At 44.8% G+C, this 20,633-nt stretch overlaps 1 non-coding gene across 1 annotated transcript; it reads left to right on the top strand.

Moving 5' to 3' along the window:
• The first annotated feature begins 13,603 nt into the window (after nt 1-13,603).
• Nucleotides 13,604-13,678, top strand: Trnas-aga (transfer RNA serine (anticodon AGA)). Its single transcript has one exon. It is a non-coding gene; the product is annotated as a tRNA-Ser (tRNA).
• The last annotated feature ends 6,955 nt before the right edge of the window (nt 13,679-20,633 follow it).

The following is a 20,633-nucleotide window of genomic DNA, read 5'->3' on the forward strand; positions in this document are numbered from 1 at the left end:
TTAGCGCGCATTTGTTGTCGAAAGTTACGTGACAACAAACTCGTGGGAAAGCTATGGTCAGTTGTTTGCTGAGAAGTTTGTCTGTTCAAAATGCCAGAAAAGAATGCCATGCAATGCTTAGTCAGAAGATGGTGTCAGACAGAATATGTTTTTAAAAAGTCAGGAAACATTCCAAAACGTGATGGCACACCAGAAAATGTCGGTTCATTTCACTACAAAATGCTTCAGGGTCCACCAAAACAACCAGACGTCTGGCATAAGAGACTCATGCATTATGTCAATCATGCACTCAAATACTCTTCGTGGACCTGCACGTGCATCCACATCGAGTGTCTGTCCTTTACGCATTAAAAACAGCAGATGCTCCTCAGCGCCTCCAGTTTTGTGAATGGCTGTTCACTGAGATAACAGTGAATGGCTTGGGCGTGGATCTGTTCTTTATGTCTGATGAAGCCTAGTTTCACCTGAGTGGTTATTTCAACTCACAGAATCACAGGGTCTGGGCAGCAGAGAATCTGCGTAACTTCCACGAAACAACATTGCATGATCAGAAAGTTAGGGTTTGGTGTGCACTGCCTGCAGGCCACATTATTGATGTCACCTTCCTTCGTCGGACTCTCACTTTGACGCTTTACATTATCAACATTTTGGAACCATTTGTGACAGCATTAACGGAGGAGGAAAAGACATACTTCCAACAGGATGGAGCAACTGCCCATACAGCCGGCCAAACCTTGCAGGACATTTACACAATCTTCACCCATGACAGAGTTGTTAGCAGAGGTCAGTTTGTTCGTGGGCATAGCTAGCCATGCAGGTCTCTTGATCTGCCAGTGTGTGATTCCTTTGTCTGGAGAGCCTTCAGGTCTTAGATGTGTCGCAACAGCTCTCATAGTCTCCAAGAAATGCAGCAGAACATTTAGGGTGACACTGCATCAGTTCCAGCTGTCGAGCTTCTAAAGCCTTCAGCAACTTGCCGACCAGGCCCCAAAAGTGCCAAGAGAGTAATGGTGGGCACATTCAAAATTCCTCTGCTGTGCTTCATTGTAACTCTGTTCTCTGGGCAACTTTCGTCTGCCTCACCACACTGTGTGTGTATATGTATATACGAGGGCTATTCAACAAAGAATGATCATAATTTTTTTGACGACATACCTTTACTCATCTTCATAATTTTGATGGTCCTTCTCAAAGTAATCTCCCAAGAATGCAAAGCACTTGTCCCAGCGTTTCTGCCAGTCTTCAGGTACATGCTGGAAACCATTTTTTGAGAGAGCCTTCAAAATCGCCTCTGCAGTCTTCACCACTGCCTCTGATGGTTGGAAATGGCTCCCACGAAGGCGTTTTTTCATGTTAGGGAATAGAAAAATGTCACCTGGGGCTAAATCCTGACTACAGGCAGTGTGAGGGATGCACTTCACGTTGATTTTTGCAAGATATTCGGTACCAACATTGGCAATATGCGGCCGCGCATTATCGTGGTGCAGCATCCAGCCTGCTTCACGGAAATGTGGTCTTTGACGCCTGGTATGGACTTGCAGTGTTTTCAGGATGTCCCTGTAGTACTGTCCAGTTACTGATTTGTGTGCAGGTACAACATGCTGATACACCATTCCATGAACATCAAAGAATGAGATGACTATAAATTTCACAGCAGAAGAAACCACTGTTGCTGTTTTGGGGATTAGCGATGAAGGAGATTTCCACACTGAGCTTTGCTGTTCGCCCTCAGGAACAAAATGATGTATCCAAGTTTCATCAGCAGTGATTACATTTGAAAGAAACGCCGGATCTAACTATATCACCAACTTTAACTGCATGCAGACCTCTGGTATCGCGCGCCGTGGAATTTGAAGCCCCGCCAGACGTCATGGACGTTGAAGACCTCTAGAGGTCTCTGCACCGCTGTAAGCTGTAGGGGCGCTCGCCTCCTGGTCTGCTTTTAGTGTGAGGGCGCCACAGTGGAACACCTGGTTCCAGCGGCCAATAGCGGCGCCCCCGATAGAGTACTTAAGCGCCTGCCTCTCGTTCAGCCAGCACCTCCCGTATCCTGATGTTCTCCAAACCCAACAAGCATCCATCTTTTGCCTCTTCCTATCGTCCTATCTGTCTCACATCGGTGTTCAGCAATCTCTTGGAATCCATCCTTTCCCAGCGCATCCATCACCACCTCCACCAAAACCACCTCCTCCCCAACACCCAATGTGGCTTTCGACCTTCCTTCTCTGCTGATGACCAACTCCTCCGCCTCACTCATCTCCTCTCCCTCCAGCTTAACTCCCGTCGCTCCGCCATTTTTGTCTCCCTTGACCTCGAAAAGGGGGGTTCAGCCAGCCAGTCTAATGTCGCGTATGTTTGTGAACATATCACCTCGCATTAGACAGCTTACTTACTTTCTTGTTCTGTGTACGAGTGGACGTGGTTGTTAGGTTTCCTTGTGACTCCGTTGTTCGATCTTGTTGTTGTTCGTTCTGTCCTTCATTGGTCGTGTCCATCCTCTCCCATTGTGTTGTTGTTCATGGGCCTCTCGACGGGTCCCACCGCACTTTCCGTCATTTCAACCCCGCGACCGTCCCGGTCGCAGTTACAATATTTTGGTGACGAGGATAGGATGGCATCCATATCGATTTTGAGGGCCCGTTTTTGGGGAACATGTGGTTACTCATCGTAGATGCCTACTCCAAATACCCTTATGTTGTCTGCATGACATCCACCACCACGGAGGCTACACTCACGGCCCTGGCCCAGATTCTCGCCATTGAGGGCCTGCCACACACATTGGTCTCCGATAATGGTCCCCAATTCATGGCGTCCTCCTTCCATGACTTCCGTCAGGCCAACGATATCAAACATATCTGAAGCCCCCTTTCCACCCATCGTCCAATGGCGTGGTGGAGAGGCTTGTCTGCACTTTTAAACACCAGTTGAGTAAGGCGGTTGACATATCTCCAACCACGTCGGCCCTCACCCTGTTTCTCAGCACCTATCACACTACGGCGATTGACGGACTTCATGGGCGACAGCCACAGACCCTGCTCCATTTGCTGATGCCATCCTCCTCCCGCCCCCACTCCCGGCCCTCGCAGCGGTATGTCCCTGTTAAGGTCGTGTGGGCCCACAAGTACGGGCGCAAAGGGGGTTGGACAACCGTGCAACGGTCGTCGCGGCCCATGGGGAGCGTGTGACGTCGGTGCAGACGTCAAGAAGGTTGGAGCGCCGCCATCATAACCAGCTCCGCCAGCGTGCTGCCACGGGACTCGCGCCGCCACCTCTTTCCCTACTGCCTTCAGGTGCGGACGTGGTCCTCAAGTCACCGTCCCTGCCCCCGGTTGCCGTCTCCCCGCGGGCTTTCCGCCGGCCCTCCCTTGCCCTGGACTCTGGATCGGCTGTCATGGATACCTCGGGCGTCCCTTCCTCCCCGCTAATAGCAGTTGATGCGCGCAGTTCCTCTTCCCACTGCCACCCACCTCGGCACCGTCTGGGGCGTTTCCGCCCCTACGCGCAAGTTTCAGGGAGGGATGTGGTACTGCGCATCGTAGAATTTGAATCCCCGCCAGACATCATGGACGTCGAAGACCCCAGAGATACCATTGCACACGTAACAAAACGGCCAGACACAGCGGTCTTTCTCAGGACCCTGCCTGGACAAGATACAAGTGTAAGAAAAATTCAGGAACGCCAAACGACCACAATTAACCCAGTTAAAGACAAAATTAACCTAAATAAAGTGAAACCCAGTAAAAAGTCAGTAATCGTTGAGGTGGCCTCGGAAGAGGACAAAGAAAAACTTCTAAATAATACTAAGTTAAACTCGGTGGTCAAATGAGAGCCACCCAGAAAAAGAATTCCCTTTGTCATCTTATGTGATGTGCGAACTATTATGACTAATGAAGAATTATGTGCAACTATAAGGGCTCAGAACATTGAGGACTTGAAAGATGAAGAGTTTAAAGACAGCTTCAAGTTGAGATTTAAAACGGGGCCTCGGTACCGTGATGTGGGTCATCATTGCCGAGGTCTCCGCTCACATGTGGAAGAAAATCACTGCAATGGGCTAACTGTACATTGGATTCCATGCGGTCAACACCAGAGACTATCTTGTGGTACCACGTTGCCACAATTGTAGAGACCTTGACCACGTTCTGAGGCAATGTACCAGGGGGTCGGCCTGCTCGAAATGTGGTGAGGATGGTCATGTTAGAAAAGACTAAGGCTGCAGCAGTATCCATCCCTTGCAAAAGACGGGGCAAGAGACCATGTGGAGCCACCGGACGCAAGTGCCCTACTTACAGGTTGTTAGAGCAAAGACTGATCTCAAGGACAGATAATGGTTGAAAGTGCTAAGGCTAACAGGATGCATAAGAGGAAATCCCAGAGCAAAAGGAGGAGGGATGGCCGGCCGCGGTGGTCTAGCGGTTCTGGCGCTGCAGTCCGGAACCGCGGGACTGCTACGGTCGCAGGTTCGAATCCTGCCTCGGGCATGGGTGTGTGTGATGTCCTTAGGTTAGTTAGGTTTAAGTAGTTCTAAGTTCTAGGGGACTTATGACCTAAGATGTTGAGTCCCATAGTGCTCAGAGCCATTTGAACCATTTGGAGGAGGGATGCCATGAGCGCAAGTGCTTTCAAGGAATTCCTGAGGTCGCTTTCGAGCGCCACCAAAATTGAAATAACTGATATGAGCACTTATACTGATTTTCCTACAATGGATAGGGGGACTCAAACTGAGCTCCCTTTCACGGTTGCGACTCCCTCCTCCCAAAGCCGGGAGACGAGGCTGACTATAGATCAGCAGCAACGGCATCCTGTAGTAGAGGCCATGCCGGGGGCAATCCCAAAGACAGAGGAGAACAAAGTCCAGCAGCAATCAGTTCAAGAAAATATAGTAACTAGCTCGAGCGAAAAACTCACCACACTAGACACTCCTGTTGTCAGATTGCCATCAGTTGACCCAGTTAGAGTATATTCCAATGTTGAATTTACGATGCAAATGGCGAGATTAGAGCAGTCGACTACCCTGACCACTGCCTTACGGCACGTGGTCTGGGGGAGACAAGAAATTGGTAGGAAAGTCACCTTCTCGGTAATGGAGGCTGTAGACAGGATACAGCTTAAGTCAGTGAATCTCCCCACCAACTTTGGAGCCCTGTGAGACCTACTTAAGAAAGCCTTTGAAAGACAAGGAGAAAAATTTGACATTGAAGACATCTATGAACAAGCAGTTTTGGCTAATGGACGTATTACTTTCTACTGGAGCAAGACCTGGCCAAATGACAGAATTCATACGTACTTCCCATAAATGACTAAAATTACCATTGGCCAACTCAACACTCACAACAGCAGACTGGTGATGCAGGAGCTACGTAAGGAGGTGGAGGAGAGGAGACTGGATGTGCTCTGCCTGCAGGAGCCATACCCCCAAGCTGGAAAAATAGCTTTTGCAGCTGCGACTTGGCAAGTTGTAAGTAGAGGAGAGGACCCAAGAGTGGCAATCGTAATAACCAACAAACTCCTGATGGCTACAGTACTGTCACAATTTACAACTAGCCACTGCAACATCGTGCAGTTGCAATCTCCAGTGGGAGTAATTATATTTATCAACATGTACTTTCAGTATGGGGACGATATCGAGAGACATTTGGGACATTTGACTACAGTGATCACGGTGTTGCTGGGGCGAAGAGTAATAATAACTGCCGATATTAATGCAAAATCCCCCCTATGGTACAACGGCATCAGGGACCTGAATGGAAAGAAGGCAGAAGAGGTCATTATGGCTTTGCAACTAGTGGTGGTCAACAAGCCAGGCAACCCTCCGACCTATGTGGCGGGAGGAGGTCAAGGAACAAATATTGATGTGACCCTGGTCACGCCCAATGCAGCCAACCTTATTCAACATTGGAAGGTATAAGAGAACGCCACCACTAGTGACCATAATCTCATAACCTTTACCATAGGAGACAGAGAGAGTCGCTGGGCCATGGGCTGGGAGGTGCAATACAATTCCTGCATTGCCAAAGGGTGACAGACACCAGGACATTGACGTGGACAAAAGAGCTGAGGAACTGGTGAGCGTGATAACTCGAGCGGTGAAAGCTGCTGTATCTACTAGGAGGAAGGCCATGGCGGCCTCTTCGTCACCATGCTCAGCCAAACTGGAGGAGATGCGCCGGTCTGTCAGAAGGCTCAGGAGGCACTACCAGCGCAGTGTCGTCTGGCTGGAAAGACAAAGATGGTTGCAGCTGTACCGGGAAGCTAAAGACAGATTCCAAAAAGGACTGCGTGAAGTGAGATCTAGGAGTTGGGAACACTTTGTCTTAAATCAATTGGCCTTGTACCCATGGGGTGTACCCTACAAGTTAGTCCGAGAGAAAATCCGCTCTCCCATGTAGCTGTCGACCGTCAGGTACTGGGGCAGGATGACGGAGTCTTGGCAGGAGACCACTGAGGTCCTTCTCTGGTCCCTGTTGCCTGATGACTCTGTGGATAGGGAAACTGTTAAACAACAACAGCTGCGCAGTGATGACCATAATGAATATGGTATTCAATGGCAGTCTACCCCTTCTCTGAAGACGAGGTGGCTGCTCACATAAGATCTATAAAGAGAGGAAAAGCTCTCGGGCTGGACGGCATTGTGACGGAGGTGGTGCAATTCCGCCCCCCCCCTCCCCCCAGATAGTTGCGCCACTAACTCACCTCTTTAATGAATGCCTTAGGCAGAGAAAGTTCCCACGGATTTGGAATGCTGCTAATGTGGTAATTATCAAAAAGGGACCTGATAAAGACCAAGCAGAAACGAAATCTTGCAGACCAATCTGCTTGCTGGATCTGCTTGGGAAGTTCCTAGAGAGACTACTGGCTGATAGACTGGCTTCACACCGAGTGCTGTGTGGGATGAGCAGCAGGCAGTTCGGCTTCAGGCCTGGGCATTCGGCATCTGTTGCAATCGCCCTGGCAGCGGAGGTCAGTGGCTCCACCCCATCCAAGTACGTTGTCAGCATCATGGTGGACATAACTGGCTCCTTTGACAACCTGTGGTGGCCTTCGCTCTTTTCCTGTCTACGGGAGAAAGAGTGTCCAGGGCCGCTAGATGGGTGTCTGAGGAGCTATTGCAAGGATCGGGAGGTCTGGCTATCATCCCCTAACGGAAGAGCGGAAAAATCTATTACTAAAGGATGTCCCCAGGGCTGTCCTGGGTCCCCTGTTTTGGGACATCGATATGGAGCCATTACTGGACAAACTACAGCAAAGCGACGTAGTGCTAGAGGTGATAACCTACACAGATGACCTCCTGCTACTGGGCGGCGGCCGTAGCTGAGAAGATATAGAACACAAGATAGATACAGCTATAGAGATATTGCAACTTTGGTGCCAACGTACGAAGATGAAAATTTCACCAGGCAAGTCTACTTACCTTCTGTTGAAAGATCAGTTAATTCGAATCCCGACAGTGAGGATTGAGGGCTCACCGGTTCCCCGGCGACAATCATCATTGATGAAAGGTGGTCCTTTGGGAAACACATTGAAACCGTAACCCAGAGAGCCCTTGAAGTACTCAATAACCTAATTTCCATTGGACATAAAAGATTTCATCTCCCACCACATCTCATTAAATTATACCATAATAGCATACTTACATCAATAGTGGGTTACAGCTCAGGAGTCTGGGTTCACAGACTCACGAGGGTGGTGCCTGCCATCAGTGAGAAGAGTCCAGAGGAATATGATAGTGAGAACAGTGGGGGCATGCAGGACAACGCCAGGAAGAGCCCTGTTAGTCATAATGGGGCTCTGGCCCCTGGACATCAAAATTCGTGTACAGGCCGCATGGTACTGGGCCAAGGAAGGGAACATAGAAAAAACAGAAAAGATATTAAGCATCAGGGCGGGAACAGGGTTGAGATCAGAGTAAGAGGAGACCAGTTGTGGCAAGAATCCTGGGAAGCTGAAGAAACCTGATGTAGAACTCTTTATCTTCTTGCAAACATTAGGGAACGGATGGGAATCAAGTACTTCGAACCAACCCGGGGACTATTCCACTTTCTCACTGGTCTTGGACTCTACCCGACATATTTATGTCGATTTGGGAAGAAGGCTACACCCGCGGGTGACTGTGGCGTTCCGAAGGGTACTCCTGACCATGTTGTTTACGAGTGCCCCCTTTTCAATGATGTAGCTTTAACGTTACGTGACCAACTGCCACACCATAACACATACAGTTTACTCAGAGAACAGGACACTTTTCAGACTATCAACAAACTGGCAAACGTGGTATCACGACAAGTTTTAAGGGAATATCTGAGAGATTTAAACTAACAAGAACTTGAGAGATACTTAACACCTACTGAGTCCGGTACCCTATTCCATACCGCCTGAGCGTGGACAGGCCGACTTCCACAGTCTGGAATCCGCCGCGATCGGGACTAGGGGGAGTGGGGTGCAACACCACCGATCAAGGACAAGCACCGAACTTGACTTTAGGATAGAATTAGTTGTAGGACTTAGTTTTTAGGTACTTAGTTTTTAGAAACCTACAGCGACTAACATCTTGGCCTGCCCAGTGTCAGGGGCACGCTCATTGGGTTTAGCTCAATGAGCAAGGCTTTACAAGTAGGTTTATATTTGACTGGAACACCTGTAACGCTGCAGGCAGTAGTCACTAGTTAATAAATAGGTTCATTAAGTAATCATTATAAAATTAAAATCAACTAGTTTTGCCCATTGCTACTATCCTGCAGCTTATTTTAGTAATTCGTTACTTAAATATTACTTAGGATTTAGCTGCAATTGTTATCAATGTATAAATATCTGGACCCACTAATCATATAAGGCAGTGGGTTAAAACTGTATAATGATTAAGATTTTAGAAATAAAGATTTTTTTTAAACACGTGTCATGTGCAATAGTGGATATAACGAGAGATAGAGGGTTTCCAGAATTCAGATGCTTGTAGGAGCTATGCTCTGTGCTCTGTACATAATTATCATCTCGAAAAAATTGTACTGCATCCACAAAAATTTTGCACATATTCACACTTACCAGCTTTGGATGACTTGGCTGATTTTTTAGTAGCAGATGACTACATTTTGGTCGCTCACAAACGTTCCATCTCGAAAATTAACTCATTTTTATTTTGGGAACGCGTGCCACGCACTGGTTTCTTCATTTGAGCGAAGAAGAAGAAGTAACTGGGCACCATGTCAGAAAAGTAGGGAGAATAAGGCAAAATTTTATAGCCTGAAGAAACAGTTAATTAGTTACTTTCATGCTCCATGGATTATTTTGCACAATAAACCGTAATGACGTGGAACAAGTCAATTTACATTCACATCGCAAATTATTTTGTACAGTTAGTTACATGGTGAACGTCTCTAGAACATTTTTAAGGAAAATAATTTACATTCACATCGCAAATTATTTTGTACAGTTAGTTACATGGTGAACGTCTCTAGAACATTTTTAAGGAAAATAAATTGCACAGGCGAGTTATTAATTCCTACCCATCACCTTTTACACATTACAATAATAGAAATTCTTATACGGAATAGAATGAGTTGCCGAGAAGAAACTTTCTCAGTTTGTCTTCAAATCTTACTTTGCTGTCTGTTGGGTGCATTTTATCTGGTGATATTTGCAGTTTCGATTTTTGAATGGGTACATGATCAAAAATTTTTGTTGCAGCATTGGGCATCCTTCTTTGTGCTAAAGACAAAACCTGAATGTGAGAAATGAATGTCATTTTTCCTTCTTGTATTGTAATTACGTATATCATTGTTCCGTTTGGACTGTAATGGATTATTTACAACAAACATCATGAGGGAATAAATATACCGTGAGGTAGTAGTCAGAATGCCCAACTCCTTAAACAGATGTCTACAAAATGATCACGGGTGAGCACCACATATTATTCTTACATCACGTTCTTGAGCAATGAACACTCACTCTCTTAAAGGTGAATTACTTCAGAACCCTATTCCATATGACATTACTGAATGAAAACAATGAGAATATGTCAACTTATTGATTTGTGTCTCCTCAAGATTTGTACTGATTCTGAGTACAAATGCGGCTGAACTATTTTGTTTTAGGTATTTCAAAATGTGTTTTTTTTTCAGTTTAAATTCGTGTGTGTGTGTGTGTGTGTGTGTGTGTGTGTGTGTGGGTGGGTGGGTGGGTGGGTGGATGGGTGGGTGAGTATTTGGTGGGTTAGGTGGGTGTGCGAGTTTCGGGAAACCCAGCGGCCAGCGACCATTGACATGTTAAAAATGTGGTGCAAGCTGTAGAAAACTGATATACGATTGTTTTAAACTTTTTCCATTTCGCTTTTCTTCGTCATGCAGACTTTTATGAACCCAATGGAAGCATCTGCTCACCCAACCAGTGTGACTTGTGAACATGTATTGATGCCGTACTCTTCCATTAACTCGGTCTCTCGTGTACCAGCGGAGTTCCCTTTCCATTGCAGAAAATTATCTCACGATATTCCACTTCATCGACAGGCTGCGACATTTTGTTTTGGTTGCTCTAAAAACGTGCTACGGAAATGTGGCGCAGGGACTTCAGTATTCATCAAGGCTGAAGACATGTACCAGCTGATATTAAAAAAAATCATGTTTTAGAGGTCAGAACCGAACCTTTAAAACTACACCTAGTAGGGGTATACCGGGTGACGTATAAGCGGGGTGTCTCTCCTCAGAGTTTCCATGTGCGTTTTCTCTTGTATTTCGCCACATGTTTGTAGTTTCGTGTTTGCAGTGTGTAGTTGGGAATCAGTCCAAACAAACGCTGCTCATCAGGTCTTTCATCCAACGTCCCGTGTCGTCGTAAAGCTTCGGCTTGTTTCCAGTAACAAAACAAAATTACAGATAAAGCGGAATTTGACGTACCCATCTGACAGACCGAACTGAAATTAGTCTAGAGCGATATTCGTTTTATTGGTATTTCTTAACAGGGACAGTAAAACACACATAATAACCAGTACCCTAGCAGCGACTCGAGTGCAGCCCTCGTCCGCGCTGACTGCTAACGCCGTGTACATAGTAGCGTTGCAAGTTATATCGTCCCTGTTAAAATATACCGGTAAAACGAATATCACCGTAGATAAATACGGGACCGCTCTATCAAATGGTACGTAAAATTCCACTTTAAGAATCTTTTTGTTTGTAAACGGAAAATAAACCGGCGGTTTCCGTCAACTCTGGGCGTCGCATGACTGGCGTGGTGGGCAGTATTTGTTTGGACTGACATCTGTGCCATTGTTGAGTCTTCGGCAGCACATTTACAGATCTCCTAATGATATAAAAGAACATATGTCCCTTGGACGTACAAATCAGGAAAGGGTTGCCATCTATTGGATGAAGAAAAACAATAAGGAAACATAAACGAAGCTGTTAGTACTAATGAATTTAATATTTAAAGAATGACAGTAGAAATGAAATCCTCAGACAAAGGGAGGAGAACGTATGAATTTACTCCTATTGTAAACGAAAGGTTTCAGCTAAAGCATTTTGAGCTTACGAAGCGACTGGTCCACACCTTTCCGAACGTGAGCAGTGAACTACTTACCTGAATACAGCTAACGGCAGAGCAAGGAACAGCTATGATTGTGGCGAAAAAGACACACCAGATGGTCAGTCTTCCGTGGATGTGGTAGTGTCAACTTGACTTCCTCTAACGTGCTTTGGTTTTAGTCATCAGTCTTCCGACTGGTTTGATGTGACCCACCATGAATTCCTCTCCAGTGCCAGCCTCTTCATTTTAGAGTACCAGTTGCACCCGACATCCTCAGTTGTTTGTTAGATGTATTCCAATTTCCGCCTTTCGCGCAGTTCTTAACCTCTGCAGCTCCCTCTGGTACTATAGAAGCTGTTACCTGATGTCTTAAGACATGTTCTATCATCTTGTCAGGTCTTCTTCTCAACGCTTGCCGTATGTTTCTTCTTTCTCTAATTCTGAAGAGAACCTTCTTACTCCTTATTAATATAAGGCCCACCAGATCGTCGACATTATTCTCAAGCAACACATCTCAAATGCTTCGATTCTCTTCTTTTACGGTGATCTCACGGTCCATGACTCACTACCATACAATGCTGTGCACCGAAAGTACATCCTTAGACATTCTTCTTGAACTAAGGCCTGCGTTTGGTACTAGTTGACTTGTTTTACTCAGAAATGCCCCCTTTTACCTGTGTTCGTCTGCTTATTATGTCCTCTTTGCTTCGTCTTTCACGTGATATTTGCTTCCAAATGGTTCAAATGGCTCTGAGCACTATGCGACTTAACTCCTGAGGTCATCAGTCGCCTAGAACTTAGAACTAATTAAACCTAACTAACCTAAGAACATCACACACATCCATGCCCGAGGCAGGATTCGAACCTGCGACCGTAGCGGTCACGCGGTTCCAGACTGCAGCGCCTTTAACCGCACGGCCACACCGGCCGGCTATTTGCTTCCAAGATTGCGTAAATTTCATGATCTCCGTCTAGTTTTCTCACCAATTTTAAATTTACCCCTAATCTCATTTCTGTTAATCCTCATTGGTTTCCCTCTTTCTTCGGTTAATTTGCAACGCATATTATGATCTCGTTAGACTATTCACTCCATTCGACAAGTCCTGTAGTGTGTAATCGAACAGTCAGCTAATCTTAGCATCGATAGCTGATCTTAGCATCGATATCCTTCTATCCTGAATTTTAATGCCACTCTTCAACCTTTCTCTTATTTCCGTCCTTGCTTTTTCGATGTACAGATTGAACAGTAAGAGTGGAATACTGCGTCCCTGCCTTGCAACTTTTTTAATCTCAGCACGCCGTTCTTGATTTACAATTCGTATTGTTGCCTCTACGTTCTTGTACACAATGTATATCATCAGTCTTTCCCTACAGCTTACTCCCATTTCGTTCTTATAATTTCGAATATCTTGCACCATTTTATATTGCTGAGCGCTTTTTTTAGGTCGTCTTGATTTTCTTAAGCATTGCTTCCGTTGTCAAGGGCAACGTCAAAACTGTCTCTCTGGTGGCTTTACCATCCCGTAAACCAATCTGATTGTCCTCTAATAGCTACTCGACTTTCTTTTCCATTCTTCTGTATATTACTCTTGTCACTAACTTGGATCCGTGAGGTATTAAGCTGATTTTGCGATAATTTTCGCACGTATCTGCTATTGCTATCTTCAAGTTTGTGAGGATGATACTTTCCAGGAAGTATGATGGTATGTCTCCAGTCTCAAAGATTCTACACAGCTAATTGAATAGTAGTTTGGTTGCCATTTCCCCACATAATTTTAGAAATTGCGAAACAATATGATTTATTCCGTTCTGTCTCAACTGATGGCAAGTCTTCCAGTGTTCTATTAAGCTCTAAATCTAACACTGGATTGTCTATGTCTTTCATCTCGACCCTCATATCCTCCTCTACCATGTCGCCTGCCTCCCCCCCACTCCCCTCTCCCCTCGTAAGGCCTCAATGTACTCTTCCACGTGAAACTTCCTGGCAGATTAAAACTGTGTGCCGGACCGAGACTCTAACTCGGGACCTTTGCCTTTCGCGGGCAAATGCTCTACCAACTGAGCTACCCAAGCTGTGAGGACGGGGCGTGAGTCGTGCTTGGGTAGCTCAGTTGGTAGAGCATTGGCCCGAGAAAGGCAAAGGTCCCGAGTTCGAGTCTCGGTCCGGCACACAGTTTTAATCTGCCAGGAAGTTTCATATCAGCGCACACTCCGCTGTAGAATGAAAATTTCATTCTACTATTCCACGTATCCGCTCCCTTCTGTGCGTTTAATAATATCGCCGTCTTTGCTTTTATTTCACCGCAGGCTGTTTTGACTTCTCTACATGCTGAATCAGTAGTTCCCACGATCATTCCTTTTTTGATCTCTTCATGTTATTCCTGTAGCGATTTAACTTTGGATTTCCTGCACTTTCGTTTCATTTCATTCCTAAATGACTTGGGGATGCATGGAGATGTGGGCATCATCTCAGGTTGCATCATCCATAGTGTGGCAGAGGTCAGCCCAAGAAAAACGAAGCTCTACTTAACGATAGATATGTTGTAAATTAGCTACAGAGCACAATCAGACAAGGACTACTTAGCTGTGCGAACATGTCCAAAAATGCTGTGGTTATGACCACTTGAAGGGCTTATTTCAGTAGTGGTACAAGTCCATTTTTTTCATCCTGAGATACAGAGTCCTAAAGTTAAATGAGCGCTGAAAAATCTGCAGTTGAGATACCAGAAATATTCAAGTATATATACTTGAATATCTGCTGATTTTTCAGCGCTCATTTAACTTTAGGACTCTGTATCTCAGAATGAATAAAAATGGGCTTGTACCAGTATTGAAACAAGCCCATCACTTATCCAAATTTTACAAGACAGAAAATTACGTTTGGGTTCACTGTGGTGAAGCTGGATGCTTAAAGAATGACCGTCCCAAAGCTAAAATGTCACCAAAGCGCATACGATGCACGATTAGCTGTAATAAATGTTGGAGCCACGGAAATGAACGAGCCACATACAAGATGCTGCTGTGATCAATAACACCTTTGCAGTTGGTTTTGGAGATCAACGTTCGGTTCCGGAAACTACACAGAAAGAGATAAGAGATAACTGTAGGCACAAAAAGAAGAAGCATCCTTCAATGTGCCTTCGAGATTGATGGTGTGAATTACAGTTTTGGAGAACCAAAACTATCGTACCAGAATGAGGATTAACGAAGGCATGAAAGATCGATGGGAAAAAAATTATGTTATCGAGCAGCAGAATGTGCCGTATTACAGGGGACATATGCACGTTATTACTAGCATGGCTCACCCAACAAGTGGTTCAGTGGTCTTTCATACTCCTGAGGCGACTGACCGAATTAAGATGAAATGTACCGAAACTTGCGTCCTCGTGAATCAAGTGTTGACCATGAAATAAGAGGTTCTTGACCTGGAACAAACAAAGACGTTATCAGAGCACGGGTTCGAATTTATTTCGATTCCTCCCAACAATCTCCTAAATCAGGTGACGCCAAGAATTCAGTTGGTGAGCCTTGTCCTGGCAAAAGCGCCATAGCGCTCAACATGGCTTCACATTTTCTCCTCGACCAGGGCACGCTGTCTGACCGAGAAGAGGGGGACACTGCACTGCATATGACTTAGTTCTATATTTCACGTTTGTGAACAACATAAACGAAGACAGAACACATTTTCAGTACCATTCCATTACTTGTGACGCGCTGAAGACATACTATAATTTTTATCTGGCGAAAATTGTTGGCAGACGGACTGACGCAGACTCTTTCACAGATTTTCGCACTCAGGATGCCACGTAACCGTGACTTAGTTAGTTTCATAATCGAATAAATTCTTGAACACAAACATGTTGATCGAAACATTGTAGTACTTTTGCAGTCTCATTGTGGAGACGTAGAAACTCTACTTGAGGAGAGCAATGTTGACATCCTGGACAGTTGTAACGTAAAACGATTTGTCTTTAAACTGAAATTACGCTGTAGGTCAGTGAGTTACACCTGCACTAGCACAGAGGCGCTTTCAAATGAAATGCCAAACGGTCTCGAGAATAGCTTGAAAACAGATGTGAGATAGGCAGGGTCCTCAAAACGTTCAGAAAAATGTCCTTGTAATTTCTTAAAGGTCACAATGAATTCTTCATACCTTGCGTTTTCCCTAACCCCAATTAGCTATAAGAGCTGGGCTATGTATTTCAGAATTCTCCCTTCCGCAATACGAATTTCCGTTTAAATTTATCGCAATAAAGTAAGAAATAAATTTGTCAAGGTTTTTTAAATTACCGCTAGCAGTCACAAACCTTGTTGACCATTGTATTACATAGTCTTTTTCTAAATGCTGTAGTTTTCCTGTGGAAGAAGAGCAAACTTAGTGAGAGGCGATGTCACTTTGGAAGCTGGACTGATGTTTGCATGAAAATGTTTTGTGAAGGTCACTCACTTTGTTCTTCTGTCGTTGCAGTCTCGTTGTAATGCACTGAGGTGTTTCCATTTCCGTGGAAAAATGAAAAAACCGATAGAAGCCGATCACAGGGCAAATCAATATGAGTTCCGGAGAAATGTGGGAGCGTGCGTAGCCGTACTGAGCGTATCTTAGAAGAAAGACAAACACAGATTTATAGAATCTGTAGATTTACAGAAATCGTTCTATAAAGGTGACTGGACTGTTGTCTTTGGCGTTCTGAAGGTATCAGAAATAAAATACAGAGAACAAAAGTCTCTCTACAGCTTTGACAGCTACCAGACCGCAAGAACTGCGATGCTGCTACGGTCGCAGGTTCGAATCCTGCATCGGGCATGGATGTGTGTGATGTCCTTAGGTTAGTTAGGTTTAAGTAGTTCTAGGTCTAGGGGACTGATGACCTCAGATGTTAAGTCCCATAGTGCTCAGAGCCATTTGAACCATTTTTGAACCAGACCGCAGCTGAATAGTCGAAGGACGTGGAAGGGAAACAGTAGTTGAAAATGGGGTTGGACAGTGTTGTAGCTTATCCTCGATGTTATTCAATCTGTACACTGAAGAAGCAGTATAGGAAACCAAGTAGAAGACTGGAGATGGAATTGATGTTCAGGGAGAAGGGACGATAACTCTGAAGATTTGCCGAAGACATTTTAATTCCTTCAGAGACGGAAAAGGACTTGTAAGAGCAGTTGCACGGAATGGATAGTGCCTACAAAGTGATTATATAGTGAATATTAACAAAAGCAAAACGACAAACTGCAGTCGAATTAACTCAGACAGTGGTGAGGGAATTAGATTATGAAATTAAACATTAGAAGTATTAATGATTAGAAGGAAGGTCAGCGGTGGCCGTAATTTAGATGATTTGTTAACAGCAAAAACGATCGTTTCATAGCTTTTGTTACTGCTAATAACTAGACACCAGTGCCTATGAGCTTTGATTTGTACGCTAAAGCACTGAAGATGATCATTATGTGATCGAAAATCGATTTTGCTGTTAATAAATCATAAATATTATGGCCAACGCTAACCTTCCTTCTAATTTTACTTATCATATGGTCGCTGTGCACACAGCACTCTATAGAGTCGCCAATCAATAGTATTAATGATATTTGTTATGTGGGCAGCTAAATAAGTAACGAGGGTTGAAACAGGGACGCTATACAATGTACACTGGTTGCACTAAAAACAGAATTTGTGACAAAAGAGTAAAGGGTTCAAAGGAGATATTTGGAATATACACCGGCCGATAAAAGAATGTGAAGCAGCCACAAGACATAAATAGATGTAAATGTTACTTCGTACACGTATACGCCATCAGCGAGTAGTTAAAATATTATAGTTTTGCAGTTATTTGTGACAGCACTGGAGTGAAATTTTTGTTGTTTAGGTTTAGTGTTGTTACCAGGCCTGATAGACTACATAAAAGGACATGAACAGCGTCAGTTCTTGAGTCACAACCGAAAATGGCACAGAGATGCCATGTACCTGCGCGTGACAGTGTTATCGGCACAAGGGGTTTTTGAAAGGGGCCTCATGTTGAGTCCACATATGGCCAGGTGGTACAATATCCTGTTTTGAGAAATATTCGGGGGTAACAGGGACCAGTGCTGGACTGAATGAGAAATGAAAGCAGACACACACGTTGTCGAGGTTCCACGTTCGACCACCACATGTAAAGATCGCCGTACTGTGCACCAACAACACAGTAACTCCTTCACGTGTATCCCTGCCCCCTGTCAAGATGTAATGGACTCCCTCCAACACTCTGTGTCATCGCACATCATTGGTCAGAGACTACCAGCTGCTGGACTGGGGAATTATTATCCCGTGTGTAGGCTGCCGTCAACGCTATTATACAAACGGATACGTTTGGTGTGGTGGCACGATTAGGAGGTACAGACTGCTAATGAATGGTGTCGCATTATGCTCAGCGATGAATTGTACTTCTGCGTTACCTAAGATGACTGTAACCGGCGAGTACAGCATTCACCTAGGGCGAGGTCCAAAACTTCCAATTTTTTTTGGTGACCTACAGTAGTGTTAATCCTAACATCGTGATGTGGCGAACCATCAGGTACCTTTTAAGGTTACAGCTAGTATTGAATGGGGGAACTCTGACGACACAATGGTACGTCATAGACCGCCTGCATCCTCAAGTTTTACCTCTCATGTGACATGACTCTGGATTAATTTTCCTCAAAACAATGGTTCCAAAAATGGCAAGTGTCGTTATGAAATGTCTAGGTGAATTTTAAGTACTCTCGTGTCCACCAATATTCTCAAATCTGTCCCCCATAGAACATGTGTTGGGACATTTCCAGCCGGCCCCAGTGGTCTCGCGGTTCTAGGCGCTCAGTCCGAAACCGCGTGACTGCTACGGTCGCAGATTAGAATCCTGCCTCGGGCATGGATGTGTGTGATGTCCTTAGGTTAGTTAGGTTTAAGTAGTTCTAAGTTCTAGGGGACTGATGACCACAGATGTTAAGTCCCATAGTGCTCAGAGCAATGTGAACCATTTTTTGACATTTCTAACGACAAAATCAACCCAGAAGATGTCAAGGACCAGGTTGCAACAGATAATTTACCTAAGGAAGGATACAACGTTTTTAAGACATCCTTCGTGAACCAAATCAGTGCAAGCCTCCAGGTACGATATGGTGCAACGTTCTACTGATGAGTCGGTTCTTACTGCCAAATTCCATGTAAATCTGAAATGATTTTGTGATCACTGCTGTAGCATCACATACCCTCTCAACCCACGAAATTTCGTTACCTTCTCTTGTCAACGCTTCAATTTTTATCATGCAGCGTAAGCTTAACTGTTAGGATATTGTTTGAGACGTGGTAGTGGTGTGTCATCTCACTGCATGTCCGCTCAAACTTAATACATTGTGAGGTTAAGGAAGTGGGCAACGGCCTTGTCGCAGTGGATACACCGTTTCCCGTCAGATCACCGAAGTTAAGCGCTGTCGGGCGTGACTGGCACACTGGATGAGTGAACATCCGGGCTGCCATGCGCTGTTGCCATTTTTCGGGGTGCTCTCAGCCTCGCGATGCCAACTGAGGAGGTACTCGACCGAACAGTAGCAGCTCCAGACAAAGAAAACTATCTTAACGATCGGGAGAGCGGTGTGCTGACCACACGCCCCTCCTAACCTCACCAGAGGATGACACGGCGATCGGATGGTCCTGACAGGCCACTTGTGTCCTCAAGGCAGTGAGCTTTTTAAGGGCATAATGGAGAGAAGGAATCAGGTGGAGAGATATATAGAGGGATATATAATTTTATGAAAGTGAGATTGGTGAAAACCACATTATGATCGAAGCTAGATAAGTGAATATTGATAGATGATAATCCAAATTCTTGCTAGGTAGCAGTGGCTGCAGAGAGCCACTGTCGAGCAGGAGACTGTAGGCAATCAGAAGAGATGCAAATCAGCATCTGAGGAGTTCAGGCTACAATGTCTGGAAGTCTGGAAATGGGGAACCAGAAAACTACCAGTGACTAAAAATAATTTTAAAAGTTTTAGTTTTAGCCTGTAGGGATGATACTACTCAGCTACGAGTTGGTGGATCAGTCGAAGGCAATCCAAAAGGGGAAACGAAAAACAACCTATCTTTAAATTACAGAATTAGGAGGTAGGGGAAATTATATCAATTATAATTCTGAGAGTGCCTTCACTGGTGTCGTTGAATTAAGCTACTGTACTATGAGAAGCGTTAATATTAGTAAAATGAAGTCTGACGTTAATGCAGTTCAGAAAGACTAGCTTTGGGGGTGGCAAGCCACTGTTCAGGGAGAAGGTATCACATGTTGAAAGAAATCCGACGTGTGACCAACGTCAGTCCTATCTATAGGACATAATATGTTTCGTATTGGCTCATGTCATGTTAGCAACGTGTATTAAAGCATGTTCACTTAGGCAGTCAGTATAGTATATTTTGATTGAAAATATCTAGAGACTCTAATGGCGATAGAAAATGAGCAAAGGTTTATGCCGAGCGATGCGCCATCACTGCAGTTAATAACGGTAGGTGGGTTGATGTGTCCCTCCAGCTGTTCACTGTTTCATTGTGCGTGGCAGACAACATAAATCATATGCCGCACCATATGACAGTATTTTCGCAACTCAGCCTTCGAAACTCATATATGAGTGACGGTTACATTAGGGCTGTAGTACCACATTTATTGAACATAGTTACGGTCGACTGAGCTCCATGAATTCTAATAAATGCACTCGTAACTTTGTGCAACTAATTTAACGAATGTATGTATGTCAAAGTGGAGGTAATTACAATTGCTACACCAAGAAGAAATGCAGATGATAAACGGGTATTCATTGGACAAATATTACGCTAGAACTGGCATGTGGTTATATTTCCACGCAATTTGGGTGCATACATCCTGAGAAATCAGTACCAAGAACAATCACTTCTGGCCGTAATAACGGCCTTGATACGCCTGCGCATTGAGTCAAACAAAGCTTGGATGGCGTGTAGAAGTACAGCTGCCCATGCAGCTTCAACACGATACCACAATTCATCTAGAATAGTGACTGGCGTATTGTGACGAGCCACCATTGACCAGACGTTTTCAATTGATGAGATATCTGGAGAACGTGCTGGTCAGGGCAGCAGTCACAAAATTCCTGTA

This window comes from Schistocerca nitens, chromosome 2 (assembly GCF_023898315.1).
Source record: "Schistocerca nitens isolate TAMUIC-IGC-003100 chromosome 2, iqSchNite1.1, whole genome shotgun sequence".
NCBI classification, from domain to species: Eukaryota; Metazoa; Arthropoda; class Insecta; order Orthoptera; family Acrididae; genus Schistocerca; species Schistocerca nitens.